This window comes from Trachurus japonicus, chromosome 23 (genome assembly GCF_045865225.1).
Source record: "Trachurus japonicus isolate A0001 chromosome 23, Traja_1.0".
Classification (NCBI taxonomy): Eukaryota; Metazoa; Chordata; class Actinopteri; order Carangiformes; family Carangidae; genus Trachurus; species Trachurus japonicus.
The window spans coordinates 22547085-22564647 of NC_140929.1; the positions used below are offsets into that span (position 1 = coordinate 22547085).

The window sequence follows — 17563 nt, forward strand, 5'->3', positions numbered from 1 at the left end:
GGGCTACGACAAGTGAACATGTACTGATGTTTGTTTAGTACGCACAACGTTCACCTCTGTCACCATCTTGGTTTCATGTTAGCAAGCTAAGATTTGCTAATTAGCATGAACCACAAACTCCATCTCAGACTTTGCGAGAATGTTTCGTTTTACCAAAGTATTGTTTTGTGTTGTCAAAGTCACCTATTGAATTAAACTAAACAAAAATAGGAAGAGAAAATATATTGAATGTGTTCAAGACGACAACAAGACCTGCAGATGTGCAACACCTGGCTCTGTGGCTAACATAACCAATGGCAGTGTCAGTGTGGAAGGAAGGTCAGCTAGGAAGATGTTAGCACGGTCTATGGGAATACATCACCTATTGGATTTCCAATTTGCCACCTGGGTTTTTAAATCCCTGCTAAAAACCCACGTCTTCTACTTGGCTTTTAACACTCCAAGTTGATTGTTTTTATCATGATGGTTCTTAGTGTTTTCTTGTAGATTTTACATCTATTTTATCGTGCCTTTATCTAATGCAGTGTTTTTCAACGTTGGGGTCGGGACCCCAGGTGGGGTCGCATGGAATTCAAATGGGGTCGCCTGAAATGTCTAGTAATTGATAAGAAAAAAAATACTGATAATTATTATTCTTTTTAAAATTATGATTAAAAACACCACACACAATCTTAAACAACTGTATTCTATACTTTCACTATCTCAAATATAAATCGAGTTTAAATAAAATGCAGATTAAAAATATCTGATCAGGTGCATCTTGATTGACGGCCGCGATCACAGGACTGCATGGTCACGGTCGCCAGAAATTTGTGATGTCAAAATGGGGTCACGAGCCAAAAAAGGTTGTGAACCACTGATCTAATGTATTTGCAATTGCATTGTTTGTAATTGTAAAGCACCGTGGTTAAAGATGCTACATGAATAAAGCTTGACTTGAGAAATGAACATGAACTAGTTTCGTTTTTGGTACCATGAAATTAGTTGTGAACTACGGCCACAACCTATTTAATTTTAATCTGTGTGAACTTCCTAGCTAGTTCTTTTAAAAATGTCAACTTGTTTATACACAAATCCCCCTACATTCATGGTCATGCTCACAAACAAGACAGAAAAGACGGATCCAACGACTAGTTTCCGGAGTCAGCGGCCTCTTCCTGCCACAAGAGAGCAGTACATTCCAAAGATGAATGAAAACAGGCCACATTGCTTCAGTTCGAGAAGGAGAGATATCGCTAGACATCTTTTTGCACAAATTGGTTAAACACTGCTTTCCTCGCTCATTCTGCGAGCGTTTACTACTGCTGTACATCCAGCTCCACCTCTGGGGCCATGAGGGCCCACTTACAGTACTGCAGGCGTTGCACAAGAATCATCCACTTATGCAAATACACTCCCAGTCTTTCCTATGTAAACACTTCAGCGACACAAGCAAAAACTCCAATTTCTCAGTAGTTTTCCTCCTTTTTTTCCCCCATAAACACACTCAACATCAGTCACATTTCCAAACACAGGCCGCGCATATTATCCATCATCAGTGAAAACTCCCCTCGGGGAGCAGCACAATCAAGTGTTTACGTGTTGTTGTATTGTATTCCTCGCTCATAAATATGAAATGAGCTGAATTAGGGCGGGAACGCTGCATGGGATCGCTCCTTGACATGTCTCTAATTGAAATGAACAGCAGCTTGGCCTCCCCCTGCTGAAGCCTGCCTGATGCCATTAGACCGGATCTGAGGCCATGGCTCAGACAGTGTGTATGTGTGTGTGTGGTTAATTTGACACTCCCACACACGCATTCACCTCACCGTTTAATCATCAAATATTCCACCATTCACACCTCTAACAACATCAAGGACACTCATTAAATGAAACGAAGCACACGCGCACACACAAACGTGGAACATTTGCTGAATGTGTGTAGGAGAGGCTGTAAAAATGTGAAATGATCAGCAGCCTGGACAGACAGACAGACAGACAACACCCTACCCATCATCCATCACTCCTTTAACACTTCACTGAACCGGCAGAAGCCAGAGTCGTTTGTTCCCTGCACATTGTTCCCATCTAGTGGAAATGAAACACACTACAGCAAGGTAAATTGAAAGCTCACACACACACAAACACACACACGTATAGGTTATTATATGCACACGGCAGGATGTATTTATGCCCTGAGCACAATCAGTGTTAACATTATCAATAATGCACTCGCATAAGCCTGAAGCCTTGTCAGAAATGAAAGCTGTATGTTTCCTGTTTGATTTCCTGAGCCCTGGGGCAGCCACAGGGACACACACACACACACACACATCTGCGTACTGCTGTTAGGTAAGCAATAGATATGTGTTGCCGTGGGAACTGGGAAGGAGCATGATGGGCAACTATGACAGTTTTAATGTTTTGATCTCATCAACTTCATTTGTAGCAGCAGCAGTAGACAGAGGTTTTCCACTGTCCACTGCAGCAGACAGACAGACAGAGAGCAGCTGGTGAACACAGTGACAGTGTGTTTACCAGCTATTTATTTCCATCAGGAGGTGGTGGAGGCCAAACATGGAGCTAAAAAACAATGATCACTAATGGACTTTGATTCAACAGGTGGATACAAACGTCCGGTCAGGGTCAGCTTCTCCCCAAACAACCAGAAAGCTTTGACTGAGACAGGTGTGTGGTGTGTGGTGAGCAGGTCGACTGTGGGCCTACCTGTAACACGGCGGACATTTTTTCTCTGACATCACACGTCTTTGCTCCGGTTCAGTTCAGTCAGATTCAGGCCTCAGGGTGCGACTGTTTTGGTCTGACTGGAGAGGATCATACCAAGCAGAAAAAACAACCAAGGTTGAGTTTAACCACAATACAAAGTATCCTTATGGCCACATACTATTGACCAATTGGAGATTTAAAACTAACTGATAAGGACTGTCAGGTATGTGAAGATATTTTTTCCATAAATTCCAAACATAAGCATGTATTGATCATGACAATCACTGAAACTAACTGATAAAGACTGATTATCTTATATTTTTTAAAGGGATAGTTCAACATTTTGCCATAATTCCTATAGTTTTAGGAGATTAAAAAAACTGCCCCCGTCGGGAATGCGCATCAGCGTTTTTGCATGAATTTCCCTCTAAAACAACTCCGTCTGGTAACATTCTGTTATTATCTCATAGCGTGATGAATGTGCAGGTCACAACTTGTCCACCAGAGCGTTGTGGAGTTGTTGGATTGTGTATTTGATGAGTTTGATGAGGGAAACCAAGAAATCCCATTAGCCTCCGTAGCGTAGCTCTGAGCAGCTTGCGGCTCTGCTCCACCATTCTTAAAAAGCTTGCATGACAATTAAAGGTAACAAACCTACTCCTAAAACTATAGGGATTATGGCAATGGGCCAATTTGCCAAAATGTTGAACTATCCCTTTAACATAAATTCCAAACATATACTGATATTATACCTGAAACTAACTAATAATACAGCCTTTCTGGTATCAGTGCACTAGGAAATGCCTTTCATTAAGTAAGTCTGTTTATGTGTGTGCAGCATAATTTAGCGTGTGTGTGTGAACAGCAGTGTGTGCCACTGTGAACAAAGTTGCTCTCTGTTCCTGTGTGTGTCTGCTGCTCTGGCGCAGTGACAATGCTTTGAGTCGGTGTGTGTGTGTATGTGTGTGAGTGTTTGTGAATGTTTCATTACAAAACACTTTGTTATTCTGCAAAAAAATGGTCCACACATGAAAACATTCCCAAAATCATGAACGGCATTTTAGTTTTGGACAAAGAACAGGAATCAAACCCAGCGCAATGGAAAAAAAAAAAAAAAAAGAGCCGCTCCGTCCTGTCTGTGAAAGCAGCAGCTCTGGCTCTTTTCTGTCACTCTGAGTGGAGGAGGAAAAGGGCAGCAGAATTTTTTTTTTTTTTTTTTTTTTGTGGGAAAGTGGCGCTCTGCTGTTTCATCAGGGAGAGACAGGGGAAAGGCTATAAACGGCAAGTGTTCCAGGTCCATTTTCAACAATCTAGGCCACAGAGGCTGTGACGTAAAAAAAAAAAAAAGACAGCGAGGAATAAAGGGGAGCTGGCAAATCGCTCATCAACATGTACATTGTAGTGGATGTGGTCGACGAGGTGGATGAACAAGTGTGTAACATGTTTGTGCGAGAGAAACACGCGGCGAATATCGGCGGCAGCGCCACCACATCAAGAGGCTTTCTGAGAAACAAAGCCTTCTGTGTTGCTGCGAATTCGCAGGAACCCGAGATCTTGTGTTATCCCCACGTAACCTTGGAACTTCCTCCTGCAGAGCGAACTGGTATGGCCAGTCTATTTGGTTCCAGTTACTGGGGAAACTGGTGCCGTGGAGAGAGACAGAGAGAGACAGAGCCCTTCTCCCCTCCCTCCATCCCTCCATCCCCTCCCTTCTCCTCCTCCGCAGGCTGGACAAAGACAGACCCCGGACCAGAGAAAATGAATGTAGCCTACAAACACAGAGGGGAGAAATCCTCCAGCAAATACAGCCATGTCAGTTAGCAGGGGGCAGGATTGTTGAGATGTTGTCCGTTTTTTTTTTGTTCCCTACTCATCACTCTGGCCTCACAACTGTTCCTTTTGACCCCTTCCCCCGGCGGCTCCCCTCGGAATCACAATCTCTCTCGCTCTAGTCTCTCCCCCCCTCAGGGCCGCCATCCCTTCTTCAGTTGCCTTGGGGATGTATCTCCCCGTTAGAGGGCTCGCAGAGTGATGGCTGTGAGAGAGTGTCAAGGGAAGAGGAGGAGGAGGAGGAGGAGGAGGAGGAGGAGGCTGGTGGCGAGGCGGTACATAGACAGACACTGAAGACCAGGTTGAACTTCCTGTGGCCTCCGTGACCTCAGATAGAAGGAGCTGCGGGCCGGGAGGGGAAAAACACGGCGACTGACCTTTAGCGCTGGTTTAGTGGTTTAAAGACATGGTCAGTGGCATCTCTGGGCCGATGGAAATGAGCACTTCCCCTTCTCGGCGGTGCGGTTTAGAGTGTCATGCACAGACGTCAAGCAGCATGGGATACATGACGCACTCTCACTCACTCTCCCTCTCCCTCTCCCTCTCCCTCTCCCTCTCCTCCCCTCTGTGGCTGAACAGGACACTAGAGAATGGCTAACATAGCAGCGCTGGTTCATGTGACACTCCCTGCTGCCTTTGGCCTACTTAGCTGAGCCGTAGCAGCCTGCACTTCCCCTCAAACTATCTCCTGTTTGATAACTCCTCTCCAGCCACATCCTCACTCATCCAGCTGTCAGAAATCCTGCTACAATCTGGATAACTAGCCCTCTGACAAATAGGCCTTCATTAACTTTCTTCTTCATTTTTAATATCCACTAGCTTCCTCATCCAAATATATCCTCTCCCTTTGAGATACCCACCTCTGGGTCTATCTGTATAAACCCACAGAAACTATACTGTATGTGTGTACTGTTAAACGCTGTATATAGGCTACATTTAATATTAATATCATAATTAATTTTCCATTTCTTTCCGAGATTTTCTACAACCACCATCATTATTAGAATAGCTCACAAGCAGGAAACTGCAAACATGTCTCTTGTTTTATTTTTGCAGTAAAATAGTTATTCATGACATGTGGAAAGATAGAATCATTAAGTCATCTGACTCCACGCCACGTGGGCTAATCAGCCATATCTATGCCACGCCACGGCAGCCAAAACAAACTGGTGGTCATACCAGACCAAGTAAGGCTGAAGCAACAAAGACGCCCAAGCGTAATAATCAGAACAGTTCAACTCTAGTTCTTACAAATTTTACTTTTCATTTACAGTGATGGGAATAATTAAATAAACATTCAAATAAACAGTGTTACTAATGGCACTACTTTTTTCAGTAATGAGTAATCAAAATAGTTACTAACGCTGTTACCATTACTGACAATATGATGCGCCGTTATCAGCGTTACTTGACTCAAGAAGTACCATCAGAAACCCGTCTGGTTGCTTTTCCTCTGTTTTGCTAACCCTCCGCCTGGCCATGTGCATTTGTTTACAACGAAGTCAGCGAAAAATCAATACATGGAGCCGTAGATGACGTTGTGTCAGGGTGCCGCAGAGAAGAGAGCTGGGACACCGGGGCAGCGGCCAAGTACTACACTGATGTTGCAAGGTTTGTTTTCAGCCATGAGATGCCAGGTGGAAGGCAGAGAGCCTCCATTCTCACTCCTAACAAGTCACAAATCATGTCGTTAACTATCAGATTTACTCTGGAGCGTTTTAATTAAGGGAAAAATGTAGCATAGCCACGGGAAAAATCCTGCTTAGTTCCTCTACTCCACCTCTTCCACACACCACTGATCCAAACAGCTGATACAGCACGACGCGGAACCTGTCAGTGTGGAGGAATACTTAGGAAGTTGGTTAATTCCAGATAAACGGGGGTTAGGGAGAGAAGTCTAAGTAATTTGACATATTTGACTCGCAATAGTTACTTTTCCTGGTAATTAATTACTATTATCATGTAGTAACTCTGTTACTAACTCAGTTACTTTTTGGGGAAAGTAACTAGTAACTATAACTAATTACTTTTTTTTAAAGTAACGTGCCCAACACTGTTCATTTATGAGAGGAAAGAGTGATGCTTTATCTTTTTTTATTTTTTTTTACATGCTGTAGTTAAACTTTAAAAGCTCTGTGAAGAAGCTGGAAACTTCTGCTGACCGCACATCCGATGACCGGCCGGCGTGATATGTGAGGAAAAAAACAAAAGAGACGTGATCGGACTCTGACAGCAAGAAGAAGTCTGTTGACAATTACACAGAGAGGGATAGTACAGCGGAGGATGAATCCACATTTGAGAGTGAAGAGTTGAGTGGTGCAGAAAAACACAGGCTGCAGAGATGTGGAACAAAGTGATACGGTCAGATGATCCTTCACTTTAGTCCTGACAAGTGAGCGAGTGCATGTGTGGGTGCGCTGCGCTGCGCACTGAGACGGCTGAGGTCTGAATGCTTGACCTCTGCAGTGAGGGAATCAGCTGGCATGGTTTGAGTCTCGTGTCCGTTGTCCTCTTAGAGGGAAGGATCACTGCAAATCAATGCAAACTCGCTCTGAGCCACTTCCTTTTCCATTCGAATCCTAAGTGGTCTCTTCCAGGATGACAGCGTCCTCATCCCAAGGGCACCAGGGGGTCACTGAATGGTTATGGAAATGATTTGAATCATAGTCGACTGCCTTTGCAATCAACCAAATTATGAATGGAAAATCACATGTCAGACTGCCACGCTGCTACGTTTCCATTTAAAAATGTCATTTTCAGACCAAATCAATCAATCTCTGTCCAGATTATCACAAACACAGCTGAGCAATCATGTACAGCGAGCGTTCACAAGCCAACAGGAAGCAGATTGTCTTCTCTGCAGTTCATTAGTGGCAAAAAGAGACCACAAAAAACACTGTGAACAGGGAACGGCAAAGAGCGTTAGAATGTAGAATTTAACTGGACAACAGCTGCTAGTAAAAGACACTTGTATTTCATCATCCCTGTTGTTTTCACCACCGCCAGTTGAAGTTAATGAGATCAAATCAGGAAGCGACCGTGGGCGTCTGCGTCATCGTTTCCAAAGGTCTCTGTTTTGGCCGTCCCGGACTACAGCATCGCAAACCCTGGAGTTTTTGCAAAGTAAAACGGGGTCAGCAGAGTTTCCAAAAGTCTCAGAGACGGAAAAGCAGGTTAAAACACAGAAAAAGTGATGAAGAAATGTAGTAGTGTGGATGTTCCAGACAGACAGGGCTCCTCTCCGCCATCAGGAATGCGACAAACAGGGTTGGGAGGGTTACTATAAAAATGTAATCCAGTACAATTACAAGTTACCTGTTAAAAAGTGTAATCAGTAACTTACTCTAAGTATCACAAAATTTAAGTAATGTAACAGATTACTTTAGTTACTTTTAGATTACTTCAATACCAAACATGCAAATTAAGAACGTCACGCATCAATCCAGGTAGATTAGATCGCCCCAAACCGGAAGTCAAACGCACAGAGCATCCGGTAAATTTCTAAATATAAGACAGTGTATCAACTCCACTTTGTCAACATTAATCACTGCCGCCGGCACAAACCACGAGTCACCGGTCAGGAAGAATGAATAGTTGTGGAGGTGGAAAACCACAACATTTTATGATACAAAACATCCGTTGTGCAGGAACAGAAACGAAAGTTAAAAAAAAAAAAAATTGAACAGCAAATTGAGCTCAGAAAGGCAAATTGATCTGTTGTTTGCATTTCATTCTCACTTTATACACAGCTGGTTGTACTCCTGTGATCTCAGGTCTCAAACTGCTCTGGGCTCTGGAGATGGAGCAGTGGGCGATGGTTTGATCCGACGGTCGGAGCTCAACCACAGCGCAGACAGAACGGTGTGGAAACTAGGGTTGCAAAGGGGTGGAAAATTTCCAGTAAATTTCCAGAAACTTTCCATGGGAAGTTAAGCTCTGGAATTTTGGAAATATTCCAAATTGGAAACTTTCCATGGGAATCATGGGAATTTATGGGAATTAACTAGCCTGACAAGCCAGACTATATCATTAACATGTCTAGTCTGGCAACGACCGATAGACCTCGGCTCAATCCAGGGGGCGGGATGAAGGCTGTCTTTCAAACTGCCTCTGCACGCAATAGGGTAGCGCTACGACCAATCAGAGCAAAGAGCAGGATGACGTTAGCCTGACAAGCCAATTAAAATGTATGTCGTCGTCATGGCGTTAAGCCCGCCCAACGACTCTCTAAACAGATAGATACAGATAGAGCGCTGTGATTGGTGAACACAAACGGTGTTCGAGACTCAAAAAGTTCCTATGGCTCGTTTCTAGACCTACCTACGGAGCAAATATATTTGCTGCCGCTAGGGTGCAGCTAGATTTCTAGGCTAGGAATTAAATGGAAATTGGGGGTAAAAACAAACTGTATCATATCCTTACATAAATGTAAATATTTTGTTTTGTCATAAGCAGACATCCATGCAAAATAATACAATTAAAAAACATGACATTTCAACAGATTTGTAAGTAGAACTTTATCAAATTTTAATTCTTAGTGGAAACTGGGACACACACAGAGTTTACGCGGGTGGTCGACTCATTTCACGTGTTTGTTTGTTGCTGTGCATCTGTCGGATCTATAGCCTATGGTTGATTTTAAAAATGTGATCCTGCCAAGTAATCCCCATTTTTATCAAATATACCGGTAACAGATTACAGTTACCTTTTTTTTGGTATCCTGATTACGTAATGCCGTTCCATGTAATCTGTTACTCCCCAAGCCTGGCGACAAATAAGGGAATATGTCTTAGAAGAGTGGTCTTCATCCCTTCCAGTGGAGTGCAGAGACTTGGCGAATCAATATCAAAGAGCATTGAAGCTGCACGGACGGCTAACACCTCACTAAGACGCTTTATCTTCCTCTTCTCCAACTCCTCCACCGCCTCCACACAATGCTTTTCATCCAACCATTCAAAATCTGTGTATTCCCTTATAAGTTCAGTGTCTTTTCTCTTCCCCCAACAAACTCCCCTCATCTCTTGGCTTGTTATCTCTACTGCAACTGCTTGTTCCCCGACACATATCCCCACTCCAGCTACGGCACATCCCTTCATTATGAACAGTATGTGCACAGATAGCGTCTATCCCCCGTTCTCTATCTATCGCTATCTGTGCAGCTCTCCATTCTGCTGCTGTAAATACTTCCTGATGGCTGTGTTGCCTTGGTCATGCTCTACAGTGTGAATGCCTTGTTCTGAACTCCAAAGTAAACAACAACAGCATGTGTGTGTGTGTGTGTGTTTTTGTCTGTGTGTGCCAGAAGTGGAGAGTGGGAGGGAGAGAGGGTGAGAAAACACAACTACGGAGAGCCGGCGGGTTCTTTTGCCTACATCACATCTCTGACCCAGACCATCACTTTATCTTCTCTCCCTCTTGAGATGTCTGTGTTTATATCTTGCCCCTGTGGCCCATTTTCCTTTCCCTATCTTATGGTTTAATTGCTTTAAGCAGCAGGCATATGGATGGTGGGCTGCTTGCGGAAAATCTTTGTTCAAGTCACACCTGATGTTCCCACGGTACAACAGCTCGGCCAAATGAGAGCGAGTGGGAGAAATTAACAACAAGTTAAGGAGAACTAATGCCTTTCTTTCTCCAAAATATCATTTTGGTGCTGCCTTCTCTCCCTCTTTCTCTCTATCTCTCTGTCTTTCCTCCCTCCCTCCCTCCCTCCCCTCCTCTCTAATAAAGACACAGGCACTTTTCTCCTTCATTATCCCTGCCCTGCTGAGGTTTCATTTCACGTCCTCCCCAGGCCAGTTGTATGCCAAGTAGCCCGGTGCCAAGCCGGACTCTCTTTGCCAACTCATCCTCCATCCTGCAGGCTTAACAATGCAATCTGCCACTCACCTCTGACCATACCAGCTCCATTCACAGTTTTATCGCAACGCCTTGAGGACGGCACATAGCGCACTTAAACCCATCACCGGTTTGTGTGCTGCTGGAAGAACATCAGCGTTATCGAAGTTTAAGGTAGATAAAAAACTGATAAAATACAATTTATATTCATGATTCCCTGACAGTGAACCCTCCTGATGTCTGCGGCCCCCGAAACATTCCCCTTGTACCAGCCTCAGGACAGAGTTTTCAAATCTAATTCAAACAGTTATTGAGTAGATTAGTGTGAAATTCTTGCTCCCTAGAGGATACACCCTTATCATTTTGATCGAGGCCTGGAGTCCAGAAATCACTGCAGTGACAGTGAAAAACCAGTGAGTGCCCCTCAGAAATTTGGGAATCTAAGCCGTGAAATTGACATCAGCAGATCAGAGCACGGTAGCTTTCTGATGGGAATGTGAGATTGTGGTCAGAGTGAATGAATACATACATCTATGAATACATACAATTAAGAATAAGTTGGTGAAAAAGTTCAATTTCAAGTTCAGTTTTCTTTCTAAAACAGGACCAAAACTCTTCTTCTAACAGGCAGCTGCTCATTCATGCTTCACAGAGGATACACCCTGTTGATTTAGGGTGTATTCACACCTGTGGTTCGTTTGCTTTGTTCCAATTCAATACAGTTGTTGCATTCTTCTTTTGGGTGGTTTGTGTTCACGCGGTAACAGTCTCAAGCGGTCCAAAGTTGTAAACAAATACCATGCTGTTCCTGTTCTCTCATTGGTCAGAAATCTTACCCAGAATATCCGGGAAAAACAAAAAACCATGGAATAGAGGTCTCAACGGGCCTGGAGATTAAAACCCAACCCGGCCCGAACCGGGGTTGAAGCCCAGACATGCCCTGATTTGAGTCATTTGTATATATTTTCGTCCTGAAACTGGCCAAAAAAGGATTGCATCCGTTTGGGCCGACCCAGTCCGTTGAGAACAATGGAACATCAACGTGTTGTGCCATTGATGAATAGATTACGTACAAACTGCTCGAGACCGCCCCTTCTTGGCGATCTCGGCCCGCTTGTTTTATCCCGCGTCCGAGCGTGATCGCTGCGTTCACATACGCCCAAACGAACCGTTAAACGCTCCCTGTTTCGGAACAACTGCTCCAAACCAGCCAGGTCTGAGTACACCCTTGGATAACTCTGTAGCCTTTGCTTCTTTTTTTTTTCTTCTGAACAAAGGTTGACATTCTGCCCCACCAAGGGTAAAGTTCTCGGAACAATCAAATAAATGTCATTGTTTGCCTGAATCTTGTGTTGGAATGAACATCACCTTCTTAGAGCTTTACAGTACGAGGCTACGCAGTCACTGAAGAGTCCTGTTTCAGCGATGGTAAGTGTCAGGTGAGTACACTCTCAACATAATCACTGAGTACACAGATTCTCAGCAGGTTTTCCTTTCACCACTCCCCTGAATAAAACATTCTGTCAGATGGCTCATCGGGGCTTTCATGAGGTGCTTTGAGAACCATCTTCCCATGTCCCTTTTTCTCATCCCTTAGGAAGTCCGGCGTTTGCTGAGGAAATATTTGAAGAGTGTCCATTACCGGGGTTGTTATGAAAGCCTTTTGACAGCCAAGAAAGTTGGAGTCTGCTCCAGTCTGGGAGGGCAGCCGACCAGAAAGATGATGAGGTCACTGTGAATAGCAACCAGGGAGGTTGGCTCTGAGCTGGAACAAGCAAAGCTCTGGACAAACAAACGCCTGTGTCACTACTTTTATATTGAGCGGAGGGTAAACACATTTCATAATCAAATGTGCACTTGCCCTTCCTACGTGGACAGTGACTCATTTTTTACTGCATGTCTGCGTGTGTTTACAGTGGATCGGGGCAGCAGAAGGCAGGACGGCCATCCTGCAGTCCGCAGCAGAAACGGAGAAAGTGATCGCTCATTAGTTTCTTTGTTCCTGTCTCACTTTTTTTTTTTTTTTTTTAAATCTGTCTGTGGTTTTCCTGCTCCACTCTCTCTCTCTCTCTCTCCCTCGCTTTCTCTCTTTCTCTCTCTTTCTCTCCCTTCCTCCCTCCTACCTCCCTCCCTCTCTCTGTCTCTCTGCAGCAGTGTAATGTCTGCAGCTCTCACCCATCCGCTGCCTCCTGCGTCATTTCCCTTCTTGGTTGGCTGTCATGTAAACACATGCACACCCCTGCTCACAGGCATGCTCTCACATACAAGTTTAAACACACACACACACACACACACACACCACACACAAACACAGAGAGGCAGAGAGTCACATGGGAGCTGCTAATTATGACCACACAAACCCAGCGGAAATACAACTTTCACAGCTGGCTGTTTGAGCTACACTCACACGTACTTCACAGATGATTAAAAAAAAACACACACACACAACAAAACAATAACAACAAAAAACCCTTCACTTCAATTATTCAGCGAGCGCACGCCAGAGATAAAAGTAATGGGGCTGGTGTCTCAGATTAGCCTCTGATGCTGCGGCTACAAATTGCAAAGATTTTTTCCTGCTGCTGAGGAGAAAGGACACAGAGTCGGTCAGGATGGAGGGAGGAAGGTCTCACTGCGTAAATTGGAGGGAAGGGGGGGGGGGGGGGGATACTAGAGAGTAGAGGCAAGAACGACGACGATAACAACAACGCGTGCTGATTTAAGTCAGAATGAAACAGATCTATTTGTTGAGACAAGACCAGCACAAGCCTCTGACAGACGTCATGCACAGCCTGTGACGCAGATGGGAAAGTCTGTCTTCAGTAAGCACATGCATGCACCCACAAAAACAAGACACAGATAAACAAGAACACACACAAACAAGGCGGGCCATGTTATCACCGCTGGACTCCTCTGACACAGCCATTTGAACAATGCCACTAATCTGAGCTTCAAGCCCATTGGTGGAATTCTGTGCATATATGTTTGCCAAGTAATGCTCTCAAGGGCGGAAATAACAGCTTAGAGCTGTTTGCTTTAAAGGGCTGATGGATTTATTCTCGGCTAATAAGGCCAAACACAGCGGGATTAATGCTAGTTAATGGTTAATGCTGCGGGATTATTGCAAATTTCATTATCATGCAAGTGCTGGAGGACAGCAGAGCTCATGTTCTTCCTTTCTCCTACGTGTCAGGGCACATTTGTTGATTGGTTTACCAGGAAGGAAAGTCAAGTCCTCGTCTCAAGAGAAGGATGTTTGAAAAAAGAAAGAAAGAAAGAAAGAAAAAGTAATAGGATGCAGAGGCAGAGGTGTGAATTCACAGGTAACACAAGCCAAGTTGTTACTGTAACAGGCAGAAATAACATGAGGCGTTCAAGTACGGACAGTGTTATCATTTCCCTGAATGTCACCTCATGTTTGATTTAATTCATACTGAGAAACACTGTTTGCTTGTTACATGATGTTTGCCCTGCACCCACGCACTTGATTTAGTGCAGGCTGTTTTCCTTTGATGTAACTTTAGAATGACTGGTCTATAGATACGATAAAGTTTCTTGAAGAATTCTTGAGTAATTTACTGTCAAGATGAGATTAACGAGATGCTCTCATTATTATTCTAATATTGACAATGAATAAAATTGCTTTCCTTATTGATCCCTGCCCAAAGTAATGCATTACCCTACTTGTTTTAGTTAATAATAATAATAATTCATTTAATTTATATAGCGCTTTTCAATAACCCAAAAACGCTTACAAAGACACAAAAGAATCAGGGTAGAGACATACAGGAGGAGACGAGGGAGAGACAGTACACAGTCTAGTTCCTTTCTGGTAAGTAATAGTATCACTGAAACTTTATTAGTTACCGCACTTTCAAACCAAAAGCAGCGCAAACAACGTGTCAGAAAAAGTCCACGTCTAAGCAAATGTATTGTAATGAGCTCTGATGCGGTTTGGTTGCAATCAACCAGACTGTAGAAGTGCTGCACTAAAGAGAACACAGTCATCAACTTTTGTTCACATAATACATTTGCTCCCAAGCACAGTGGACGAAATACTGATGATTGTTTTACAAGAACATTAAATGCATGGACAAAAGCTGTCTGATGTTGTAGGTGTTTAAAGAGGAACTATGCAAGATTTTTACCTTAATTAAACAGCTTTGGAGTAATTATGATGGTAAAATGACTTGTTATGGGGAGAATGGAGGCTCTCTGCCTTCCACCTGGTATCTCTTGGCAGAAAACCGACCTTGCAAGATCAAGGTCCGACCCCGTGAGAAACATGGACTGTTTTACGTCACTATGGCACAAACACGCCCCTTAATCTGTAAGATCTTCCTAACACTACCCACCTCAGGAGACATCACTCCACGGATTGCCTTCTCGTCGGCTTCGTTGAAAACAAATGCACATGGCCAGGCAGGAGGGAGGAGGGTTAGTGGTGAGTTTTTACAACAGTGAAAGTATGCACTCTGTAGGGGGAGCGCCAAGGGACCAAAACAGCGAAAAAGCGGCGAGGACTGGCATAGCTCCTATTTACGTCAATTTTGTACAAATAGAAGGAGATTTCTGAACAGAATTTTGAACAAACTTGCAGGCTGTCCATTTCATTTGTCATCTACAAACTCCCATTAGTTGGCCAGAGACAGTTGAGCAGCCAGAGATGGAACAGTGGAACATTTGGCAGCTAAAGAGCCTGGTATTTCAGTCAGGAGAAGGTGGAGACCAAAAACCGAGCTAAAAGAGAGGCAACACTGGCTTCAGATTTATAGCGGTGCCACTAATATAAACTTATATAATAATGCTGTCTTCAGTTAAACAGACACTGTGCCAACATCATCACCATAAGAATTTTATAGGGTGATAATGTTATTATGTTTGCTGCCTCCAAGTGGCCAAATTGGTGTAGATTTTATTAATCTAAAAATAAATTTAAGAAAAAGCCTTTTTTTTTCTGTCCCAGACTCTCAAAATTGTATTTTCAATTCAATGAAACAGAAAAGAACAAGAGAGCTGGAGCAAGTTAAGTTGTTATTTCTGCTTGATCATTTTTTGCTATAATTGATTTCCTTAACTATAATTAAAATATTATCAGGATTGATCATTTTTGAGCAACTAACAGATTAATGAACTAATAATTTCAGCCCTAATTTTAATGTAATTGATTTCCTACAATTGATGGGTCAATTATTATTTAGTTAATCTGTGTCATATGCTGAACATTTAAAGCAAACACACTATAAATACTGTATGAAACTAATGTTAATGTATGAAACAATCTCAAGAGAAAGATGATTGATTAATGATTATTTCCCACATATTGTCATTCATCACCACGTTTATTTCACAGAGAAACTCTTTTATAGAAGCTGAGTGTGGTGGCTTTCTTCTCCACTACTCCCCTGCTGATCAGCCAGACTTCCAGATATCTGTGCATCCTTTTCCAACGACTGGTGCTTCCTCCACTTGGCCCAGTCTGAGAGTCAGCATCCACTGCTGCCGAGCATCTCCGGAAGAGCCGCTCACATTAACACAGTGGATTATTTCCCCTCACTGCTTCACTGCTTGAGACCGAAACTGCAGCCAAAATTAGCTGTCACACACACGCACAGATGTGACTGCCCTGTTATGAATCAGCAAAATATTGACTGGTGTGTGTGTGAGGTAGAGGGGGGCGTGTGTGTACTGCCACAGCAGTAGGCAGGTACAGGTAAAGACACTCATAAATCATGTTTACAGCCAGAAAACTGAAGCCACAGTTTATAAACGTTTAATCCAACATAACTAAACCAGGATCCTCATCTATCCGTATATCTAATCTATTATGAAGCTTGTTTTTGTGATAGGAATCGATCAGACTTACTGGTTGGGACAGATCCTGTTAACTTAGATGTTGTAGATGCCACACATCATCATCAACAGCTTCCCTTGGTTCTCGTGGCCGCAGAGCATCAGGTTGAGCTTGGTGTGGAGAGAGAGAGAGGGAGAGGGAGAGGGAGAGGGGCGGGATCTCTCCAGTCGCGCCCGGAGCGCCGTGCTGAACATCAACACAGTCTTCACGCTCCGGCGCGAGGCCTTATTCCCACTTGTTTACTTCAACTTGAATTTCTGTGTGCGCAACAGCACGTGGAATGCGGACACTGTCGAGCACGGAGCGCGAGAAAAACGCACATGGCACATGATCACAGTCAGTCCCCCCTGCAGGAATACTGCGGCTTCTCCGACAAACACCACTTTTTTTTTCTTCCCCCAACAGCGCGGAGAGATGCGAGTCCTCACTTGAATGTAGCACACACACACACACACATACACACACACACACGAACCAGGCACTATACACAAGCGCGCAAACGCACCTGCGGCAGCGACACGGAGAACCGATCCCACATCAGCCGAGTAAATTGGAAAAGAACTTCACTCACGCAACAACGACGCTCTCTTCTGCTCCGGGACCAGGCGACATTTTCCTGCTCTTTTAAAGTGCGTGTCATAGCTGGCAGGTGCAACTGCGAATAGAGAAGTCCCGTCCGATGAAGCGCAATGAGTCCGACTCGGCCCGCCCCGGTCAGGATCGGATGGGCTCGGCTCGGCTCGGCTCGGCTCCCCCCTCTGTCCCTCTCCCCGCAGGAGGGGCTGGAGCTGCTGCTGCTGCTGCTGCTGCTGCTGCTGCGTGTTGTTAGATGACTGCGTACGTTCCGGCCCACTCTCCATCAGTCAGCAGCTCTTCGCACTCTGGCTCTCCGTTCCTGCCCTTTCATTATATCATGTCCATGTGACACGCTCAGGCCGCTGTCAGTGGAAACTTAAAGGGACCTCCCACGTGATGGCGCTTCTGCGCGCTCACGGCGGCAAAGTGCGCGTCCCGGTGAGATGAGATGCTGCGCCCCTAATCAGTCATAAAGCACCAAGACTGTGTGTTTTTTTTTGTGTATGTGTGTTTTTTTTCTTCCCGGAATGATGATGTGATTGTGTACCTGGGATGGTGAAGGGTGATGTTACTAGTGTTGATGATGATGAGGAGGAGGATGAGGAAGAAGGTGACGATGTTAGAAGAAGTGGGGGCCTACTGAGTGATGAAGATGAGAGTCTCTTTAGTCTTTACTACAGTAATAACAAAGATGATGATTGGATGAGGATGATCACTGTAGTGGTGGTGATATGAGTGATGATGAAGATGATAACAGTG

General features: G+C 44.2%; 1 long non-coding RNA gene across 1 annotated transcript in view; it reads right to left on the reverse strand.

The window, feature by feature from the left end:
- LOC146962954 (uncharacterized) overlaps window positions 1–17304 on the reverse strand; it is a 46725-nt gene extending 29421 nt beyond the window's left edge. The window contains exons 1-2 of the long non-coding RNA XR_015035049.1: window positions 16241–17304; window positions 2707–2790 (exon numbers count right to left, since the gene is read on the reverse strand). This is a non-coding gene — a long non-coding RNA (uncharacterized LOC146962954). The remainder of the gene's footprint in view (window positions 1–2706; window positions 2791–16240) is intronic.
- Between the last annotated feature and the right edge of the window lie 259 nt (window positions 17305–17563).